The 15,000-nt window shown below is 33.4% G+C and overlaps 1 protein-coding gene across 2 annotated transcripts in view; it reads left to right on the top strand.

Moving 5' to 3' along the window:
• The first annotated feature begins 261 nt into the window (after positions 1 to 261).
• Positions 262 to 15,000, top strand: part of LOC126815229 (talin-2-like) — an 81,031-nt gene continuing 66,292 nt past the window's right edge. The window contains exon 1 of one of the 2 annotated variants that reach the window (XM_056099792.1): positions 262 to 341. The gene's annotated coding sequence lies outside the window, so the exon portion shown is untranslated. Of the gene's footprint in view, positions 342 to 11,942; positions 11,961 to 15,000 lie in introns of those variants that run through there. The other variant, XM_056099793.1, reaches the window with a different exon arrangement.

The following is a 15,000-nucleotide window of genomic DNA, read 5'->3' as shown; positions in this document are numbered from 1 at the left end:
AATCAATTAAAAATAATAAATATCTCTTCCAAAAAGAAAATTGGTGAGGAGAGCTTCTGATGAATACTCTGGTGATTATTGAATCGATTGCTAATAAATCAAAACCTTGCCTGGGATTTTAAAAAAAAATATTTTGAAGCCTAGTCTTATAGAATAAACGTATACGGTTTGATTATAAAATTACAAATTATTACCGTCTGATAATATATTTCCCGTTCGTAGTTAAAATCCAGTCCGTATTTATTTTCAATAGTTGGTTCTTGGTGACGTCAGAATAAGGAACGGCCATATTACTCGAAAACGAGGGTGTACCCAACTTAGGAAAACAGATCATTGAACTGGTAAGTGACTCGTTTATCTATTAAATTTATTAATATGCATTGTGACAACAAGTCAGTCATGACTCCTACATATATGGCACGTAAATTCCATTATATACAGCTAATGCATTGCAGAAGACACACTCCCGATTTTGACAGGTGGAGTTTTCTTGATTATCAAGACGTGATTCGGTGCTCTGCCTATTTCCTGATATGGTCAACATAATTTTGCTTTGCTTACATCTTTTAGAACTCAGTAATTGTCTTTAAGATTCATTGTTACTAGTATTTATAAGTATTGTACGTGTCTATGTTTTGTCACTCTTTTGAAGTTATTTATACTTTATTATAAGCACTAGGCCAGTCAAGGACCAATCCAATGTCAGAATTATTTGGAATAAGTTCTTTAATCACACCGAACGGTGCCACTGCCAACCTTCATCATACTCATAGTTTACAAAGCGGAAATAGATAGATTAAACCATTGCCTTTTGACTCATACACTTTAAAAATATAGTGATTCGAACATTCTCTCTATGGATCTAGATGTCTATAGATATGACATCATGATTTATAGTCATGACTGTATGTCAGAAAGCAAAATATGTTAATCAATATAATATCATTTACCAGCACCTTTATTCCTGATCTAGGCCTAGTAGTAGTACTGTAAGTTTTTTTACAAACACAGTTTAACAGCCTGGGCTACCTGTTATAACTAAATGTAGATGTATACTGTGGGCATATAGCATGTTATAGAAATTAAATTTAGTGACACCCATATAGGTCTACTCTGCAGACCCGTATCTGTTTCAAATTCCTCCAAAATTACTGTATTTTTGAGGTCATAAATCGATACATTTTTCAGCAGAAGTCTGGTTTCGACTTACATACGGAAGGTAAAAAAATAATGACATCCCAAATTTATCCGGCAATAAACGTCACTCTACCACAACGAGCGAGTGACACCATCTGCTAGATAATCGCATTCAACTCTAGCATGTGCTATCGTCTAAAACAATTAACTACTTACACTATTCCAATCGTCATATTCATCAACATTGCCTAGCGTACTTATTTCTTTATTTAAAAACATAAACCTCATTTAAAATATCATAAATCCAGAATAGGCCATCAATCTTTTCTCTGAGATTTCATGCATCTCGCAAGATTTTTACTTTCGTGTTATCGCAGACAAGTTATCGGATGCAATGTATATTGATTTGGGGTGTTATATACTATTAGGATATGTGACATATATGACTAATTTCTATGTGTTGTCGGCCGACATCGAGGAGATTAAAATGTCCGACAAAGGAGAAATCACAGGTCAGTCACGTAGATTAAGTTTATAGTCTTATTGAATTGATACAAGTAAATAGCCCGACAAAGGAGAAGCAATAACTTCTGTTCAGGATTGGATTGATGAACTGTCCGATAAAGGATTAAGTCAGCCAATCAAGGCAGATTAACTAGTTAATCAAGGTAGGTGTTGGGCAGTGTAACACAATAAGTACGTTGAACACTTAATTACCTAATCAATCCATCCTATTATCAATGACGATGATAATCGAGTTGAGTGGTAGATATACACTCAGTACACTATATTAATTTTGGAATTTTGAATATTATTCAACATACCTTGATGTCCGATTTGGCATATTCCTCGTTGGACAATTTAGGACGTTTGGATAATAGCGATGGACATGTCCGGAATATACGGGCGAAATCTCATCACTGGTTCGGTCAGAGTAACAATCCTCTTCTCATATATTTACTTGAACATACCTGGTAATTTGTTTTGTTCTTTTTGATCATCCATCCTCTGTCCCCAATGGGTGCCATTCCCCATAGCATAATTGAATATGCTTCATAAAATATTGATGTCATGTGACATCAGTAATTTTGTATCAGGCAGCGTTATATCATTTGCCACCATCAATTACGGGATATTCTTATTTTAATCGAAATTGGATGGTATTTAGACCTCTCACTCACCATGTTTAAGAAATCTTTATTTTTTGTCCCCCTCCTTTCGAAGAAAGCAGGGGACTATTAAAATGGGTTCATCCTTCCGTCTGTCAGTCGGTCTGTCCGTCTGTCTGTCGGTCACACTTTTTGGGACACAATAACTCTCCTTAGTTATAATTAAGTGAGAGTGATGAAACTTGCTGTATAGTTTCATTACATCAATACCTTGACTAAGTTCGATAATGAACATTTTCTGCTCAGGGTATGCAGAGCGATAAGCAATTTGATTGACCGAGACTTCGGAACACAATAACTCTTCGTCTAATTGAGCTAGAATGTTCAAACTTGGTGTAGGTGTTTATAAGATCAATGCCTTGATGGAGTTCGAAGATGAGAATTTTCTACTTAGGGTAAGCAGAGATAAGCAATTTGATTGGTTGATGCTTTGGGACACGAAAACTTTAGTTCTAATTAAGTGAAAGTGAGGACACTTGGTGTATAGTTTTATCACATCAATACCTTTCAAGACTAAGTTCGATAATGAGCATTTTCCGCTCTGGGTAAGCAGAGCTCTAAGCAATTTGATTGGTCAAGACTTTGGAACACAATAACTTTCCTTCTAATTGAGGTAGAATGTTCAGACTTGGTTTAGGCATTCAGTAGGTGAATGCCTTGATGGAGTTTGATGATAAACATTGCTTAATGTAAGCAGAGATAAGCAATCTGATTGGTTGATGCTTTGGGACACAATAACTTTGGTTTTAATTAAATGAGAGTGATGAAACTCCGAATATAGATTCATTATATCGTTACCTTGACTAAGTTCGATGGTGAGAATTTTTTGCTTAGGCTAAGGAGCAAAAAGCAATTTGATTGGTCAAGACATTGGAACATAACAACTCTGCTTTTAATTGAGTTAGAATGTTTAAACTTGATGTACATGTACATGTTCATTAGGTGAATGTCTTGATTGAGTTCAATGATTAACATTTCGAACTAAAGCTAAGCAGAGCTAAGCTATTTCATTGGTCGATTCTTTGGGACAAGATAACTTTGATTCTATCTGATAGAGAGTGATGAAACTTAGTGTATAGTTGATAATCAGTTTGATTGCTAGATACTTTTGAAAAAAAAAAAATGGCGATTAATTAATATGTGTCATCTATTTATTTTGGGATTTCGGCAGGGGACATAAGCCTTACTGTTGGCTTGTTCCTTTTGTTTTACACTGTGACACATTCGAATATCTTCGTTAGCCCTGTGATCAACATTTATGTTGAATGTTTTGAAAAGAAAGTGCCAGGAACGTCTTTACCCAAAATTATGTCTTCATCCATACCTTAAATCTTCAAAAAAAAAACAATACTTGAATTTTTCCGTAAAATCTTTTATGATTGAAAGAAGGCCTAAATGAACTCCATCGATGTTTCTTGGTGTGACTTACAATCCCATTAGGCATTGCATCAAAATATGTGACTGTTATGAGGTCAACCGTAGAAAGCTCTGTTGATTTTTGCTCCATATATACTTCCAACTTAATGATTATTTCCTGAAGAATTCTAGAGATTGTTTTTGAGTTACATATAATAATATATATTGACTAAAACATTAGTAGTACAGTAAATAAGGGATTGTAATGTCAGTTCTGTAATTCAGTATGAAACCATATTGTAATTCAGTACAGAAAAATGTTTGTTGATAATCATTGTACAAATGTATGTGTGCCAAACACGATTGTTTTTACTCCATGTAGTGCAATGCGGGTTACATGTATAAGTATCAACAATTTGTTGATTCTCTCCATACATGATACTTGTAATTATACTAGGGAGGATTTATGAGCAGATGGGACATGGTCGAGTGACCATTGGATATTAATTAAGAGTGTTTTCTTTGTGGGATGGATGTATAAATAATGTGATAAAATAGAAGGATGTGGTTGATTGACCACTAGAAGGGGTGTAATCACACACTTAATGAGTCATGACTTCAATTGTTGGCCACACTCTCTAGTGTGAAGGATGGGACCAAATTTGATTAAGTCTAGAGGTCTTAATTTACAATACTGATTAGTGATTATCTATTGAAGGAAATGGTGCAATATGTCTGTAGTCATTTTACACTAGTTATCAGTTGGACCATCCTCTAGCAACCAAAGGTTTTTGAAACTCGTTCATTGCAGATTAAGAATATTATTGCAAATATTGTGAGACTGACAAAGTCAGATAAAGAATTGTGCAACTTGTATTGTTCACAGCAAATACATTAGATGAAAAGTAACTTTAATTTTATTGTAGAAGCTATAGAATCACAGTCAAACCATTGGTTTTTAATGCAGAATTTGTTTAAAGGAAAAATTTAATCTTGCACCAGCTTTGATTCAGCCGTCAAGAGCAGTCTCGGTATTAATGTGTAGACAATTAAGATTTGATTTTATACAAGCTTATACTGTAATAGCATTTATTAAGGGGGAGGTGTTTTTGATGCAGTTGTTATTCCCTCCCTTTATTTACAGAGATATGTATTTAAAAAAAGCATTATTGAATGAATTTAATGTCCATTCATGGTATGGATGGAATATTCAGATGGGATGGGATCATGCAAATCAGGATATGCAGGTTCTCACGTAAAAGGAGCGTGATCGCTCTCCTGGACGAGCCTGGATGTAAGTCGAGGTGTGCTGTTTATAGCTCGCCTCAATGTCTAAATTGATTCCCCTCAATGTCTAAATTGATTCCCCTCAAAGAAAATAATCAGGAAAAATATACCGGTAACGAAAAATACTGTCAATATCGACAATTAACTTGCTTGTCGGCTACAATAACAGTCATACCTTAAAATAGGTATCGGGTGGTTATTTCCAATAAAAGTATGGCAATTTTGGTAAATATATGCATAGGCGTAGGGGCTCGATGACAGTTAGGGGGGCAGAACCCGAAATGCCCGAAAAAATTTCGGGTCTACAGACAGCAGCGACCTTGTATACCCCCCCTCCCCCAAAGACAATTTTGGAATATTTGACGGCTGCAAACATGTTTTCCTGCTATTGCAGCCGTTGAACAAAGCAACTTCAAAGTGGTCTAATATAGCCTAATTAAGGCGGCTGACTCGGAATTCCAATCAATCGTTTACAGTCCTCGAAGACGGGACCGTTAGGAGTAAATTTTGAAAATTTAACTGCCGCAAACACGTTTTCCCGATATTTCAGCCAGTGAACAAAGCAACTTCAAGCTGTCTAATATAGCCTAATTAAGGTGGCTGACTCGAATTCCAATCAATCGTTTACAGTCCTCGAAGACGGGACCGTTGGGAGAAAATTTTGATAATTTAACTGTCGCAAATGCGTTTTTCTGCTATTTCAGCCGGTGAACAAAGCAACTTCAAAGTGGTTGAATATATATTATAGCCTTATTAAGGTGGCTGACTCGAATTCCAATCAATCGTTTACAGTCAACGAAGACGGGACCGTTGGGAGAAAATTTTGAAAATGTAACTGCCGCAAACGCGTTTTCCTGTTATTCCAGTCTGTGAATACAGTAACTTCAATTTGGTCCAATATAGCCTACCTGGCTGACCCGAATTCCAAACAACCAATCAATCGTCGCGCGGTATATGGAGGCCTCACCCTCCCGGAGAAAAATTTGAAAATTTAATCACTGTAAATGCGTTTTCTGCTATTCTAGCCCGTGTAAGCAACTCCAAAAGTATCCAATGGTTTTGTAACTGAATTCTAACCATCCAATCAGACTGTTGCATATGCATTCACAAATAATAATCGATGCCTGAAAAATGTCGCACAAAGTAGAGTGGCTCCAGACAAAATGTTTTAATCCATAGTCAACTCAGTACAAATTCGTGATATTCAATTACAAGAAAAGTAAAATTAGTGTTTTATTAGGGCTCGGTGACAGTTAGGGAAACAAAATTTTGGAATATTTGACGGTCGCAAACGCGTTTTACTGCTAGTTTCCTCTGCCGCTTTCCGGCCCGATGCCCGTTTTTTCGGGCATATCTGTCATAAGAGAGCTTCGGGCATATTTTCGGGCATATGTATATATGGAAAGTAGAGATATCCAATCTTACTAGAAAAATACTGGATTCCCTGAAAAACACACGTGGAGCGTATACAGGACAAAAATGTAAGGGTTACCGTAATCGACACCCTTGGTGTACATGTTGATAAACTTTATGAAGAGTTAGACGTACAACACTTACTGAGATAAAAATCATGTAAAAAGACGCGGGTAGTGGATAATCCTAGAATTTAATTCCGATTCAATATTAGTAATAAATAGTCAGCGATTAAAACAACATTGTCTTTTGTATACAATGAATTCTCCTCCGACTTCGCCCCCATTGCTATAGGTACCGAGAGAGGTAAGTCATGTGACACAAACGTGACCTCTTTTGATCGATTTTTATAGCAGGGTATTCCTTGGCAATTACAATGTTTTGAGAAGGATTTGAAGCAAAATTATGATAAATTAATTAGTTTAAATATGTTTTTAGTCCAAATATATCATCAAATCACCCAGTTTGTATGCGGGAATGTATCTTTAATGAGAATAGGCCGTCTGGTTCATAATCCGAGTAATTACCACATTTAACGATAATTTTTATAATTCAGTAAAAAAAAACAAGCTTCCTGGTTGTTCATAACAGGTCCAGTGAGTTTCCTTGGTAATAATAAGCCACATGTTGGTTGAAGACATCTCGATGGCTTGGATTGTGAATCTCAGGATTCGCCCCGTCTTCGACACTTGATCCGTACGAATTCCAGGTAGATATTAAAATAATAATTGTATAATACATTTTATGGTTTCACTGACTCGTTAAATAGTCATTGAATAATCCCAGATAGAACACAGGATATCCTGAGAAACAGACAATACATGTAATATATTTTTCCGTCAGGATCTCCAATGCTTTCCGCTTCCTGATAACACGTGGAATCAATGACGTCTATACTAACGTCTTTAGTTGGAATTAGGTCAATAAACCAGCATTGCTAGATTTAGTTTTAAAGTAGCGTTTTAGTTTTATTTTTTTTATGGAGTTATTTTTTAAAATATTGTTCTTATACGGAATTGTCATGTGATCATTGTGCCGCTTGTCTATCTTCCACGAATGAATAAAAACTTTGTAAATTATGTGATAGACAAAAGCAATACCGGTAATATGTGTTTTAAATATGAAGAAATGCCATGATGTCGTATCGGGTATCGGCCTATTTTGGCTACTGCTTTTCTTTTGATACCGGTCGTAGTAGAAAAATCCTAATTTCGATCGACTGATGATATTCATTTATGCATTGAATAAACGAAGACAGTAATTTATTTAGGAATATTACTGACTTGAACTTCAAGTCATATATTAGCCTATTTAGAATACAACATTCTCCATAACAGATTACCAAAAATTATTTTTGTTTTTAAGTCTGATTATATTAAAGTTAACAGGAGCTTCTAATTACATGTACCCAATTTCCTACCAGGACCTCATTTGACCCAATTCTGGTCAGTTGGTTTCAAAATGGATTAAAATCCCTATTCTTATCAAAAATGCTAAAAAAGCTCTACTCAAGAGATTCAGGAGAGTGATTTACCCTTTACCCAATTTCAGGAGAGGTTTTTTTTTTTTACTCTCCAGGAATTTAAACACCTGAAGGCCTGGGTATGAAGAGAATTTTAGGTCTTTTTTTTTGTAGTTTTTTGACAGTAAATACAGAATCTTTTAAACTGATAAAGGTGACAAGTATAACCTTTGATGATGGTCTCAAGGTAAACCAAGTTCAACATTTTTCTGAGTTAACTAGTTTACACAACCGGTTGTACAATCAACAGATTACATGTACATGTATGGTAGGTCAGGTCTTCACAACAGGATGAACACCGGTGCATATGGATCTCGACTTTTTGTCAAATTTTGCAATTAGAACTTAGAAGTGAATATTTTATACATAAAAATAATATTTTGGTATTATTTTAATTGAAATGTACATGATGAAATGCATTTGATTTTTTAATTTGCATTTCTGGGTGACTATATTGAAATCTGTTATTGACATAAACTTTTATTTTATTTATTGAACATTGACAGATGATGACAAATTAGCTTAACAAATATTATACATTATTAGATCTCAGTCATTGAAGTAACAATTAAACTTGTAACTTTCAGCATACATTCTGAAATTTAGTAAATTGTAAAATTTATATTTCATGTTTTAGAACTTAAGAAAAATAAAGTGAAAGTAGGGATCTGTATTTTAAAAATGTGTTTAATATGATTGATACATCTATGAAATCAAATTTGATACCACAGGATAATCCTAACAATATTATTAAAATCTGTAGGTGGGAACTCTGAAGATTATTAGTACTACATGTACATAAAATTCATTTGTAATAATTCATAATTAATTATCTTAGAGGTTAAAAAATTTGTGGATTTCATTTCAGAATATTAGATTATGATGTTGATTCCTATTTGCAATGAGAAATTCTTTGTTAAATTGTACAAAACATATCAGACAAATGCTCCATTAAACATTGTCTGCTTACAAGAGGAGAGAAAGTTGTAAAATGTGAACAGGATTCAAATGGCTTTCCCACATCCCAGCAACAGATGAGTGACATTGAAATTTAAAATTACACCACCTTAGCTTGGGTTTCAACGAGATGAAATTCTATTGACTCATGCAGCCTTTGACATTCAACCAGATGAATTTATGCAACATTTAGAAATGTCAAAAATCAACTAGAGCAGCTCAATGAGAGAATAATTTGCCACCATACTGATAATAGCTGATCAAAATCATAGGAATTTATTCATGAATTATCTCTAATTATATAATTGACTATTATCTGCTAACAAGCCATTTGCATTTCCTGAAAAATTGTTCTGAAGTTCACTTGAGCAATTATCTGTAACTAGTGTGACATATCAAATATACATGAATCATGCTTAATAGAGGATGTTTAATAGAATCTAGCCAGCATTTTAGTTTTTTACCGCCACAGCAGTCCTTTAGTTTCTATTCCAGTGCATTGCTTATATGTCAGTACTTATTCTCTGATGAATATTATTTTCTGTGTAGCCAGATAACATTACATGCTGGTTTTTCAAGTTCTATCAGTAATATAAATAAGCGTCCACCTATTAAATATGTGTTACAAGTACACATAGCTAGTTTAAATTTGTAGTCTGCTATCATCAAAAAAGATAATTTCAGTTTATCACTGAAAATTGTAAGATAGCTACCGGAATAAAGATATAGATTAATCTCCCATCTGTGAATGGTATCGACTGCTTAATGGATTCCTCTGATGAGATCTGGAATATTCCATGTTACCTCACAGGGGTGGATTTGTTGCGGTAATGAAACAGTCATCTGGAAATTCTTAGCATAGTAGCTTCATCCCTCGTCTGTTATGATTTCATATTTTAAACAAACTGATATTATTATGTATATAAATATGAATTTTAAGAAGGAAGTCTCGGAAATTGTTTATGTTTATTACTTGAGTTGCTGGAGGTTAAACCTACTTTGCCCATCCATCCGTAATGTTGTTCACCAGCTAAATTTGGCCACAAGGTGAAACCTGATAGGTAAAGTATTCTGTGTAACTCAGCATGACAAGTAAACTATCTTCCCCTCCTCTTTTTACAACATTCAAATAAAACTTTACTACTGGACTTCATTACAACATGTATTAGTTGACATGAGTGTAGATTGACCTTTTATACTACTGGTCACTGGGTGTCTATTGAATTTCAATAAGATTACCACCAAGTAAACTTGTGTAAAGAAAGAATACACATACATGTAAAAGGATAGCTTTACTTTAAAATTATTAACTTCCTCTACTACATGTACTTACATGTAAATATCTTAATTGTATGATGAACTTTTGATATAACTCCTGTAAACCTTGTATGCTGTATATGATGGATGCAATGATACAATAAAATCTTATCTTATCTGATCTTCAAGTTTTTTAAAAATGAAACTTACATAAATGATATTCTACAAATACCAGCTTTTATTTTTAAAAATGATCTTATTGTACAAGTAAATATCTTTTTGATTTATACTTCCTCTTGCAGCACAAGGTTCTATCTACACGTAAATAAGCCAACATGAATTTAACATGTTAACTTCTTAATATAACTAAAGAGACACAGGCTAACCAATTTTCAAATCAAACCAATTTTATTTCCAAATAAGCTTTTAGAAAATATAAAGCTCACTGAAATTTTATATTATATTAATTCAATAATTATTTAAACATATATTATGCAAGAGTTAAATCTGCCTATTGCAAGTCTTTTTTTAGGCCTGAAATGTTATCTAAATTAAACTGTATTAATTAGACATTAATTAACTTATCCCGACCATAATCAACACTCGATGGCATTGCTAGCCTGTGATGTTTATTAGATTAGGTTCTGAATTGCTGTTAGACTTCCATTCATAATTAAATCATGAATTGGATAATCTAGACTATATTTTTTTATCCTACCGACTTTAGTAATGATGATCGAGGCTAGGCTGAAAATTCAATCGCTAAAATCTCAGTTCATAGTGGATCAATTTGACTGAAATTTTCAGCAAATTCCCTTTAAAATATCTAGTTTTTAACTATTATAGTGATAACTGCCAGCTCTTTATCTAATCTCCCAAATGTATCTTTAATAATGTAAGTATGGATTTAATTTAACAAAGCCATGTCATGGTTTTTTTTTTTAGAATGAAAAATATAATATATTTAATAACTAAAAGTTGATATCGCTATCAATAATATCAAATTATATATAAAAGCCCTCCCTTTTATAGGAAGTTAATAATATTAATAACAGGACATCCCTGTTTTATAATGAACACGTGTAATATGATGCCCTATGGTTCAACCATGTAGAAAATAGTGATAGATTTATACTTAAATTAGGTTGTTAAAGATAGTACTCCAGATACTAGATGGCTTTCAATATGTAACAGTAACATGCAATAGAGTCATTTTGAATCTCATTAAATCTACCTCTTAATATGAATTTATACTTCTTTCCATCATCATCACTTCAGAAGAACACAAAATATAGTTCTAAAGTTTGAATGTCGTTATTCCTGAAAATAATCTTAACAATTTAGTGCTTTGACTATTATTATTACATTTACCACTTTCATTATTGAACCAAATTCCTGAAATATAATCAAGATACATTCAATCACTGACATAATCCCACTTTATAATTAGAAAGGGAAAGTTGCCAGAACAATATTTTGGTACTTGAGTGTGATACTTTTTTTGCATTCGTCTAAGAATGATGCTGTAAACTAGATGATGCCTGGGATGAATCAGTCTAGGAGTGTAGAACTATAAGTAACAACCTACATATTTCATACACACACAATAATATTAGTTTGTAGTCAGGATATGACGAATATAATTACAATGTAATAAGTAGATAATAGTATCTGTATTGTTTTATCAACAAGTGACCAGTTGATGTAGAGGATATATTGAACAAAAAGATTATAGAGTTGGATTCAACATGTAGCTGATTTACTATCTAGAGTAGTCTCAAACATAACTGTAGACTGTAAGGATTTATTATATACATGTACTGAAAACATTACCAGGTATATATCGGCTATACTACATGTAGGTAAGAGACTGGTTTTATTTTACCTACACATTCTCTGTGGTAGACATATTTCTATTAAATAAACTGTAAAGTTTTGAAAGTTATTGGGTTTCAGTCTACTTTGTAAAACAACGATTACCTGTACTTCTTTACTGGTAATATTAATACAGCCATTCATCCAATATTAAGTGGTAGACATACATGTACACCATAACTTGGCACCCTGATGGATTATATAGAGTAAAGTTAATGATGGTCAGCTAGAACAGAGACTATAGACCGACAATAGTACTTTATGGGATAACCCATCTATAAACATGATACACCTTTTACTCTTTTTCTTTTGTTGCAAGCGAGGTTGGATTCCCGAATGGATAGCATGTGTGCCCTGTATCATAAGGTCTGTCATTGAGTCAAAAGGCGTGGTTTTGATTCCCTGGTTGTACGTGACAAGGAGTAGGGTCATCTGTCTAACCTTGTGGGTTTTCTCCGGGTCCTCCAGTTTCCTCCCACTGCTAAAGACTCCTGCGCGCAAGCGAATTATTGAAATAAAATTAAACCATAATATGTTAGTCCCGAAATGACCTAGTTTGTGTCTTGTGAGAAGATTTATCCTGGGGTATCAATGGATTAATACATAAATGCACTTTCAGATTATTCCTATTTTGAGCTTTCTGATAAAAAAAAGTACTGAACTGTATGGATCTGGAACCGAGCATGACGTCATTGCTGCCATCTTGGAATTTCGACCTCATATCAAAAATCGAAGTCTGTCAATCAATGTGGAATTGTCAAGGAGAAAACCTGCAAAGTTTCATGTCAATCTAACTTGAATTGATGGAGCTTTAGGCTTTTATCAAAGAGTTCTCCCCCAAGAAGAAGAAGAACAACAAGATGAGTAGCACATGGGGACCAGTTCCTGGTCCAGAAATCTGTTATTTAATTGTGATAAGGTGCACACATAAATTGTGCATAATACAATTTGTAGTTAATTAATGTTAATATACATGTACATTTCAGTATGCCTTGTTAAAATGACCCATTTCTTAACTATACCATGTGAATAATCAACATGTAAAACAATCTTCTTGACTTGACTAATGCCATCTGTACAATAGTACATGCGTATATCATTTATTGTTGTGGTCATGGTCTTGTATATGTAATATAGGACGGTTTGTACATGTATTTAAACAGATTGTAAAATCTCACTGACAAATGTAGTTCACCAATTTTTTATAACCATTAACATTTATTCATAAATTTGACTTTTAAATGTCATCTCATACCGAACTGTATAGTCATGTATTTATTGTGATATAATAAGTGACTATATCATGAAAATACATGTACTGAAAAACTGCCGATATGACAATAATATAAAACAAGCCACTTTAAAATTCCCAGTTCTATTGATTCCATTATGATTATATTTCTCAAATCAAATCTGTTATCTTTGCAATTTATCATGGCTATTGATTCTGTTATAGTTTTAATATTCATAGGTTCTGATTGTTCTCCATCCTGATATGATGATGTAATTTAGTTTGATCGGATTTGACAGAATATCCCATGTAATCTTTCATTGCTGCTGCTCTAGATGTTACAGATGCCAGCATTAAGTTTTACATCTTGATATTGTTTTATTGATACAGTAGATTGAGTAAAGCTTGCAAGGATATTAGGCCTTGGGAATCCTTACACTAGTGACATAGAAAATGTAACAATAATATTCAGTAAATGGAAGAATTCAAGCAGAAATTATTTATGTCTGGCTTACTGTATATAGGCTGTTGTACATTATGATAAACATAATGATTTATATTTGTACCCAAATTCCACTCATAGTTGTAACCAATTTGCCCAAATTTATCTTTATCCTTGTTATTATCATTTACATACTAACAGACTTATTGTCACTTTTCACTATTCAGAAAATATTGTCTATATATATACTGAACAATACTAGATTTTGTACAAAATCAAAACAAATCAAGTTTGATATTTTCTCAAATTTAAGCACTTGACTTGTTACTTTTGTTGGATAGAGAAAAATCGGGTTTAATGTCCACTCCACAACACTAGGTCATTTCAGGTGAATTGGGAGAGTGAGACCCCATTTACGCTGGGTTCTGATAAAGCAAACAGCACCACTGGCAAGGCCCCGATGCTTTTCAAAAAGATGTACCCATTTACACTTTCATTGCTAGAACATTATATAATACTGGCTATAATAATGTGAGGCTGGAAACATGGTTACTGTCACTACCACATGTCCATACTGAGAAAAGAACCTACCACAATTTTAACAAAACCATACTCATTCCTGGTTCAAACTTGAATATTATTACATTTAAGGCTTTTTCCTTCCCTCTCATCTGTTCCTTCCCCTATTGACCACAGTACCCATTTGTTATGTTACAATTACTTTTATCCCAGTAATGAATTTATTTCAATAACAAGATCATTATAAATGATGATATAATAGAACATACAATATAGTTTATTGGTGAACAAATTACATGACCTAATGACCCAGACCAGGATATGGTTATAGGATATATTTTAGAAATAGGTATGGCATGAAATTATTCTCCAATATCTTAGGAAACCCATTGGCTGCCTAGAAAACCTAAATTATGGCTTTTAAATGAAATCAAATTAATGTTTTTAGATGCTCACATGTAATGGAATTTTGTACAATTTCAGAGTTACATGTATCTACCCATTTCAATAATATTTTGATTTTCAAAATTTGTTAAAACTTAGTGGGATTGGGGAATGTTCATTGATGTTTAAGTAGGTACATTTGTACCATATCCTCAGTTTGTCAATTGGAAGTTGCCATTTTTAAGTTACAATATTTCATTTTGATTTTGAAATTTAAATTAGTTTTTAAGTTGCTCTATGGGATGTGTTGACAATGATTTTAGAGCCAGCAGGAATGACTTTGTTGTTGGTGGTGATCGGTATTGAGTGTTCTAGTTAGAGTGAACTATGTATAACATATAATTATCACTCTACAACTAATCAAATATATTGGAATTTGGCTGACTTTATT

This window comes from Patella vulgata, chromosome 3 (assembly GCF_932274485.2).
Source record: "Patella vulgata chromosome 3, xgPatVulg1.2, whole genome shotgun sequence".
NCBI lineage: Eukaryota > Metazoa > Mollusca > Gastropoda > Patellidae > Patella > Patella vulgata.
Note: the sequence above shows the minus strand (reverse complement) of the source record. Positions and strands in the feature narration are given on the sequence as shown.